This window comes from Sinocyclocheilus grahami, unplaced genomic scaffold (genome assembly GCF_001515645.1).
Source record: "Sinocyclocheilus grahami isolate Dianchi unplaced genomic scaffold, SAMN03320097.WGS_v1.1 scaffold633.1, whole genome shotgun sequence".
Lineage (NCBI taxonomy): Eukaryota > Metazoa > Chordata > Actinopteri > Cypriniformes > Cyprinidae > Sinocyclocheilus > Sinocyclocheilus grahami.
In genome coordinates, this window is record NW_015505812.1 from 500,316 (window position 1) to 508,825 (window position 8,510).

Sequence of the window (8,510 nt, forward strand, 5' to 3'; positions counted from 1 at the left end):
GGGGGAGAGAGAGGAGGGGGGGAGAGAGAGATAGAGAGAGAGAGAGGAGGGGTAGAAGGGGGAGGTCTCGCATTCTCGCGCTGCCGCTGCAACTTTGGGCTCTCGGGAACCGGCGGCACCGAATATGGAATCTCTTTTCTAAATTCCAACTTTAGAGAAAACTTGTGCGGAATTTGTGCTGATGGGAGCACAAAGCGGAGAATAAAATTCACAAGAGGAGAGTTTAGCGCTCCTTTCTGCATCTGCATCTGTGTGTGTGTGTGTGTGTGTGTGAGGAGAAAGAGGGGCTTTATTGGAAATTCTCGAACCCCCATCGGGACGCTCTCGGCTTTCAGCTCCGCTCGCGCAAGTTTTCCAGGGAAAAGTGGAGTTTGCTGGGATCAGCGCGAGGCCACACAGACTGATGAAGGCAGAAGCGAGTCTTCAGAGGTAACGCGCTATTCCTTCATACTACACAGATGTGTGCAGCTCATGCTTTCTGTATAGAACGTGATGCGAACTTTTACAGATGTGATGTTACTTTGTATCATGTCAGTGTAAGTGTGAATAGGATCTTCAGTGCTGTCTAGTAAGTGTGCTGGAGTGTTAATCAAGTGGAATGTTTGCGTATTGATTAACAATCCAAACATGTGTGTCTATTACACACTCAGGCTGAGGGTCTCTTGAGTAAATGATGAACACATAAGTATTTAAGCAACTAAAGCTTATTAAACAGGAGGAGAGATGTCGTTTAAAGAGCGAAATGCTCAAATGTCAAGAACTTTTCAGCACGGCTTTATTCTGAGTGTTAGTTTTAATATCTGTATGATCTATACAATTTAATTTTGCACATTATTTTGCTTGTGAAGCGTGCATGCCGGTGGTCTCTCGGGACTTTTGCTGTAGTATCCTGGTGGTCTCGCAGTCGTATCTCAAACTCAGACATTGCAACTAACGAAGCAAGCAAGCAAGCTGTGGTATAACATGTTGATTTGCATGCTTATATGTTTCATTTGGTTCTCTTCTGCACATATTTTGTCGTTTGATGAGATAGTTCCAGTGTGCAGGTCAGTCTGTTGTTCTATAGGCCTCATCTCAACAGCTGTTTCTTGTAAGGGGAAATACTTGAAGTGCCGAATATCTTTTCCAAATGTGTCTATCTAACCTGAAGCCCCACCACAACACTGACTACGTGTCTTTTGACCGGAGGTCTTCATATAAAGACATAAAAAAAATCACAGAAAAACAACACAAAATGTTGCTTGTCAACATTTAATTATATTGAATTATTTTTAAGCCCATAGGCTACATAAGTTTTATTTTTGTGCATATCTATCTATCTATCTATCTATCTATCTATCTATCTATCTATCTATTTATCTATCTATCTATCTATCTGTCTGTCTGTCTGTCTGTCTGTCTGTCTGTCTGTCTATCTATCTATCTATCTATCTATCTATCTATCTATCTATCTATCTATCTATCTATCTATCTATCTATCTATCTTATGTTGGATTATTTAGGTTTTTATGAAGAATTCTGAATTCTTTATATTAAAAGCTATATAATCCCAAGTAAACTATATATAAGCCTCAAATAATTTTTGCACTTTTATTAAGATTTTAATTATCCTGAAGGGGGATTTCATTTTTTTTGTGCTGCATTTGATTGTGATCATGGGTTCTTAAACGCAAACTGCATATTATGTTGGATCAAGGGAGAAAGAGAGACTGTGAAAGTTTAGAATGGGGGAAAAAACAAACATCTAATATAATCTTCACAAATCTGTGTAACTGGGTGTGAAAATCTGAGATGAGTCACTGGAGTAGATCAGTAATGAGGGGATGACGTCACAATGCCATAAAGCCCTGCTTCACGTTTAATTTTGTGCTTAACATTAACACAAAGAGGGTTGCTTAAAGTTGTTTTTGTCAAAGAAAAGTCTACAACAAATTAGCAAGTTACTGGTCCATTATGTGATTAGGAAAAGCATTTTTAAAAGTATTTTTCTGAGCAGATTTTGAGGCTTCTGTCAATTGTCTGGCTTGCTAATATTTCAACAGTTCAGTTATCTTGTCAACTATTAGTCATAACTACAGTTGTCATGCTTTTATGTGCAACACAGAGGCTTTCCGAAAGCTGTTTTTGATTTTTTTTTTTTTTTTTTTTTAGCACACTTTCACATAGAGGTCATTGGTTGTGAATCCACTCCAGGTTGATGTGGGATCTGGTCTGGAGGTGAGAAAGACTCTGTAGGGTGTCTTCCTCTTCCCCCGAGCTCATTAGTGTTTGATGGACCTGCATTAGTGCCAAAAGGCTTCCGTTAGCATACTCACACTCACGCAGATCTGGCCTGAAACCTCCCTCTGAGTCGGTCTTTCCAACGGCTTGCGATGTAACACAGGAAAGTGCTAAAGAGGCGATGCATGTATGTCACCTTTTGCTAACATGTGGGTGGAGACCCAGAGATTGTACTTGTCAAATGAAGGTTCAGTAGCAGTGCTGCTATAATATCCTGAGACTGAGAGCAATTTACACGTCTGCATGAGAGACGTCTTGACTTTTAAAGGTGTTTCGGAGCAACTGCATGATTAATCAGAATAAAACTGAAATTGCGATACGGCTTAGTGAAATTTTTGCGATTTAATTAAATAAATACACTGTGTGTTTCATAGTGAAGCATGGCACTGTGTTCATTTGCACATGAGCAGCTCGTGATCCAGTGTTTTCAGTGTCTTGAAGTGACTCAGTTTGCAGTAAATGCACATACTCCCATCTTTGTATCTACTGTGATTTTGAGTCGCTTATAATGTGTGTTTGAAAATGCATCATGCACTAACCATCTTCCTAAACTTGTAATGAGAAGTGCAAGTACAGCAAACTAAGAATTTTTGTATCAAATTTTAAATCATTTGATAAATTTATCAGAAAAATTTCATAGTTTTTCTCCCTAATCGTGCCGCTGTATGGAAGCGCGTTTCTGCCACAGAATAAAAAAGATAATTGTGACCTTTTATCCCACAATTCGGACTTAGAGAGAATTGTGCAATATAAACTCAGATTTTTGACTTTGTTTCAATTCGGAGTTTACATCTCACCAGTGTGCCTCCTCTATTTTAAAACCCACGAGCCGCCACTGCATCTCACAACTTTGAATAAAAAATTTTTTTAAACGTAAATGCTATTTTTCTCACAATTCGAACTTTTCTTTGCAGAATCTTGAGTTTATATCTTGCAATTCTGAGTTAATATTTCATAATTGTCAGTATATCTCATAATTCTGAGTTTACATCTCAATTCTGAGTTTACATCTTGAATTCTGAGTCTAAATCTCATAATTGTGCGTACACATCTCATAATATTGAGTTTATATCTTGCAATTCTGAGTTTATATCTTGCAATTCTGAGGTAATAGCTCATAATTCTCAGTATATCTCATAATTCTGAGTTTACATCTCATTTCTGATTTTACATCTTGAATTCTGAGTCTATATCTCATAATTCTGAGTTTACATCTCATTTCTGAGTTTATATCTTGAATTCTGAGTCTATATCTCATAATTGTGCGTACACATCTCATAATATTGAGTTTATATCTTGCAATTCTGAGTTTATATCTTGCAATTCTGAGGTAATAGCTCATAATTCTCAGTATATCTCATAATTCTGAGTTTACATCTCATTTCTGAGTTTATATCTTGAATTCTGAGTCTATATCTCATAATTGTGCGTACACATCTCATAATATTGAGTTTATATCTTGCAATTCTGAGTTTATATCTTGCAATTCTGAGGTAATAGCTCATAATTCTCAGTATATCTCATAATTCTGAGTTTACATCTCATTTCTGAGTTTATATCTTGAATTCTGAGTCTATATCTCATAATTGTGCGTACACATCTCATAATATTGAGTTTATATCTTGCAATTCTGAGTTTATATCTTGCAATTCTGAGGTAATAGCTCATAATTCTCAGTATATCTCATAATTCTGAGTTTACATCTCATTTCTGAGTTTATATCTTGAATTCTGAGTCTATATCTCATAATTGTGCGTACACATCTCATAATATTGAGTTTATATCTTGCAATTCTGAGTTTATATCTTGCAATTCTGAGGTAATAGCTCATAATTCTCAGTATATCTCATAATTCTGAGTTTACATCTCATTTCTGAGTTTATATCTTGAATTCTGAGTCTATATCTCATAATTGTGCGTACACATCTCATAATATTGAGTTTATATCTTGCAATTCTGAGTTTATATCTTGCAATTCTGAGGTAATAGCTCATAATTCTCAGTATATCTCATAATTCTGAGTTTACATCTCATTTCTGAGTTTATATCTTGAATTCTGAGTCTATATCTCATAATTGTGCGTACACATCTCATAATATTGAGTTTATATCTTGCAATTCTGAGTTTATATCTTGCAATTCTGAGGTAATAGCTCATAATTCTCAGTATATCTCATAATTCTGAGTTTACATCTCATTTCTGAGTTTATATCTTGAATTCTGAGTCTATATCTCATAATTGTGCGTACACATCTCATAATATTGAGTTTATATCTTGCAATTCTGAGTTTATATCTTGCAATTCTGAGGTAATAGCTCATAATTCTCAGTATATCTCATAATTCTGAGTTTACATCTCATTTCTGAGTTTATATCTTGAATTCTGAGTCTATATCTCATAATTGTGCGTACACATCTCATAATATTGAGTTTATATCTTGCAATTCTGAGTTTATATCTTGCAATTCTGAGGTAATAGCTCATAATTCTCAGTATATCTCATAATTCTGAGTTTACATCTCATTTCTGAGTTTATATCTTGAATTCTGAGTCTATATCTCATAATTGTGCGTACACATCTCATAATATTGAGTTTATATCTTGCAATTCTGAGTTTATATCTTGCAATTCTGAGGTAATAGCTCATAATTCTCAGTATATCTCATAATTCTGAGTTTACATCTCATTTCTGAGTTTATATCTTGAATTCTGAGTCTATATCTCATAATTGTGCGTACACATCTCATAATATTGAGTTTATATCTTGCAATTCTGAGTTTATATCTTGCAATTCTGAGGTAATAGCTCATAATTCTCAGTATATCTCATAATTCTGAGTTTACATCTCATTTCTGAGTTTATATCTTGAATTCTGAGTCTATATCTCATAATTGTGCGTACACATCTCATAATATTGAGTTTATATCTTGCAATTCTGAGTTTATATCTTGCAATTCTGAGGTAATAGCTCATAATTCTCAGTATATCTCATAATTCTGAGTTTACATCTCATTTCTGAGTTTATATCTTGAATTCTGAGTCTATATCTCATAATTGTGCGTACACATCTCATAATATTGAGTTTATATCTTGCAATTCTGAGTTTATATCTTGCAATTCTGAGGTAATAGCTCATAATTCTCAGTATATCTCATAATTCTGAGTTTACATCTCATTTCTGAGTTTATATCTTGAATTCTGAGTCTATATCTCATAATTGTGCGTACACATCTCATAATATTGAGTTTATATCTTGCAATTCTGAGTTTATATCTTGCAATTCTGAGGTAATAGCTCATAATTCTCAGTATATCTCATAATTCTGAGTTTACATCTCATTTCTGAGTTTATATCTTGAATTCTGAGTCTATATCTCATAATTGTGCGTACACATCTCATAATATTGAGTTTATATCTTGCAATTCTGAGTTTATATCTTGCAATTCTGAGGTAATAGCTCATAATTCTCAGTATATCTCATAATTCTGAGTTTACATCTCATTTCTGAGTTTATATCTTGAATTCTGAGTCTATATCTCATAATTGTGCGTACACATCTCATAATATTGAGTTTATATCTTGCAATTCTGAGTTTATATCTTGCAATTCTGAGGTAATAGCTCATAATTCTCAGTATATCTCATAATTCTGAGTTTACATCTCATTTCTGAGTTTATATCTTGAATTCTGAGTCTATATCTCATAATTGTGCGTACACATCTCATAATATTGAGTTTATATCTTGCAATTCTGAGTTTATATCTTGCAATTCTGAGGTAATAGCTCATAATTCTCAGTATATCTCATAATTCTGAGTTTACATCTCATTTCTGAGTTTATATCTTGAATTCTGAGTCTATATCTCATAATTGTGCGTACACATCTCATAATATTGAGTTTATATCTTGCAATTCTGAGTTTATATCTTGCAATTCTGAGGTAATAGCTCATAATTCTCAGTATATCTCATAATTCTGAGTTTACATCTCATTTCTGAGTTTATATCTTGAATTCTGAGTCTATATCTCATAATTGTGCGTACACATCTCATAATATTGAGTTTATATCTTGCAATTCTGAGTTTATATCTTGCAATTCTGAGGTAATAGCTCATAATTCTCAGTATATCTCATAATTCTGAGTTTACATCTCATTTCTGAGTTTATATCTTGAATTCTGAGTCTATATCTCATAATTGTGCGTACACATCTCATAATATTGAGTTTATATCTTGCAATTCTGAGTTTATATCTTGCAATTCTGAGGTAATAGCTCATAATTCTCAGTATATCTCATAATTCTGAGTTTACATCTCATTTCTGAGTTTATATCTTGAATTCTGAGTCTATATCTCATAATTGTGCGTACACATCTCATAATATTGAGTTTATATCTTGCAATTCTGAGTTTATATCTTGCAATTCTGAGGTAATAGCTCATAATTCTCAGTATATCTCATAATTCTGAGTTTACATCTCATTTCTGAGTTTATATCTTGAATTCTGAGTCTATATCTCATAATTGTGCGTACACATCTCATAATATTGAGTTTATATCTTGCAATTCTGAGTTTATATCTTGCAATTCTGAGGTAATAGCTCATAATTCTCAGTATATCTCATAATTCTGAGTTTACATCTCATTTCTGAGTTTATATCTTGAATTCTGAGTCTATATCTCATAATTGTGCGTACACATCTCATAATATTGAGTTTATATCTTGCAATTCTGAGTTTATATCTTGCAATTCTGAGGTAATAGCTCATAATTCTCAGTATATCTCATAATTCTGAGTTTACATCTCATTTCTGAGTTTATATCTTGAATTCTGAGTCTATATCTCATAATTGTGCGTACACATCTCATAATATTGAGTTTATATCTTGCAATTCTGAGTTTATATCTTGCAATTCTGAGGTAATAGCTCATAATTCTCAGTATATCTCATAATTCTGAGTTTACATCTCATTTCTGAGTTTATATCTTGAATTCTGAGTCTATATCTCATAATTGTGCGTACACATCTCATAATATTGAGTTTATATCTTGCAATTCTGAGTTTATATCTTGCAATTCTGAGGTAATAGCTCATAATTCTCAGTATATCTCATAATTCTGAGTTTACATCTCATTTCTGAGTTTATATCTTGAATTCTGAGTCTATATCTCATAATTGTGCGTACACATCTCATAATATTGAGTTTATATCTTGCAATTCTGAGTTTATATCTTGCAATTCTGAGGTAATAGCTCATAATTCTCAGTATATCTCATAATTCTGAGTTTACATCTCATTTCTGAGTTTATATCTTGAATTCTGAGTCTATATCTCATAATTGTGCGTACACATCTCATAATATTGAGTTTATATCTTGCAATTCTGAGTTTATATCTTGCAATTCTGAGGTAATAGCTCATAATTCTCAGTATATCTCATAATTCTGAGTTTACATCTCATTTCTGAGTTTATATCTTGAATTCTGAGTCTATATCTCATAATTGTGCGTACACATCTCATAATATTGAGTTTATATCTTGCAATTCTGAGTTTATATCTTGCAATTCTGAGGTAATAGCTCATAATTCTCAGTATATCTCATAATTCTGAGTTTACATCTCATTTCTGAGTTTATATCTTGAATTCTGAGTCTATATCTCATAATTGTGCGTACACATCTCATAATATTGAGTTTATATCTTGCAATTCTGAGTTTATATCTTGCAATTCTGAGGTAATAGCTCATAATTCTCAGTATATCTCATAATTCTGAGTTTACATCTCATTTCTGATTTTACATCTTGAATTCTGAGTCTATATCTCATAATTCTGAGTTTACATCTCATTTCTGAGTTTATATCTTGAATTCTGAGTCTATATCTCATAATTGTGCGTACACATCTCATAATATTGAGTTTATATCTTGCAATTCTGAGTTTATATCTTGCAATTCTGAGGTAATAGCTCATAATTCTCAGTATATCTCATAATTCTGAGTTTACATCTCATAATATTGAGTTTATATCTTGCAATTCTGAGTTTATATCTTGCAATTCTGAGGTAATAGCTCATAATTCTCAGTATATCTCATAATTCTGAGTTTACATCTCATTTCTGATTTTACATCTTGAATTCTGAGTCTATATCTCATAATTCTGAGTTTACATCTCATTTCTGAGTTTATATCTTGAATTCTGAGTCTATATCTCATAATTGTGCGTACACATCTCATA

The 8,510-nt window shown here is 32.9% G+C and overlaps 1 protein-coding gene across 1 annotated transcript in view; it reads left to right on the plus strand.

Annotated features, from left to right (window-relative positions):
• The first annotated feature begins 237 nt into the window (after nucleotides 1-237).
• Nucleotides 238-8,510, plus strand: part of LOC107558163 (zinc finger protein GLI1-like) — an 83,919-nt gene continuing 75,646 nt past the window's right edge. The window contains exon 1 of the mRNA XM_016241784.1: nucleotides 238-429. The gene's annotated coding sequence lies outside the window, so the exon portion shown is untranslated. The remainder of the gene's footprint in view (nucleotides 430-8,510) is intronic.